This window comes from Cebus imitator, unplaced genomic scaffold (assembly GCF_001604975.1).
Source record: "Cebus imitator isolate Cc_AM_T3 unplaced genomic scaffold, Cebus_imitator-1.0 Scaffold1, whole genome shotgun sequence".
NCBI classification, from domain to species: domain Eukaryota; kingdom Metazoa; phylum Chordata; class Mammalia; order Primates; family Cebidae; genus Cebus; species Cebus imitator.
This window is the reverse complement of record NW_016107316.1, coordinates 15,679,284-15,679,681: the sequence shown is the minus strand read 5'-3', so window position 1 is coordinate 15,679,681 and position 398 is coordinate 15,679,284. Positions and strand designations below refer to the sequence as shown.

Here is a 398-nt window from a genome sequence, read left to right as displayed (position 1 = left end):
CTCCCTGGGCTCCGGGACACTCCCTGGGCTCCGCGGCCCTCCCTGGGCTCCGCGGCCCCGGCCCGCAGGCCTCCCCCGGCCCCACCTCAGGCCAGCTCCGGGGGTAGTCGCAGGCCCCGCGGCTCCGTCTGGGTGTGGCTCCCCAGCGGCCGCGTCCCGGTGCTGCTGCGAATGAAGGAGCCCTTGGGCCCGCTTATCGGGGGCGCATGCGCCACACAGGCCCCGGGTTGCGACCCCAAAGCCAGCTGGACCGCAACGCCGACGTCTGGGGAAAGGGAAGGCGCCATTTGATTTCACAGCAAACGGAAACGCGGTGATGAAGCCTAGAACCTGGCCCTCGCCCTCCCCTCGCGGCCCCGGCGGGCCGACGGGCCTTCAACCGCCAAGGCCCCCGCCGT

At 73.4% G+C, this 398-nt stretch overlaps 1 protein-coding gene across 1 annotated transcript in view; it reads right to left on the bottom strand.

Annotated features, from left to right (window-relative positions):
- The window catches only part of FAM228A (family with sequence similarity 228 member A), a 17,140-nt gene extending 16,954 nt beyond the window's left edge, over positions 1 to 186 (bottom strand). Inside the window, 1 exon segment of the mRNA XM_017526840.2 lies at positions 86 to 186. The gene's annotated coding sequence lies outside the window, so the exon portion shown is untranslated.
- Positions 187 to 398: the final 212 nt, after the last annotated feature.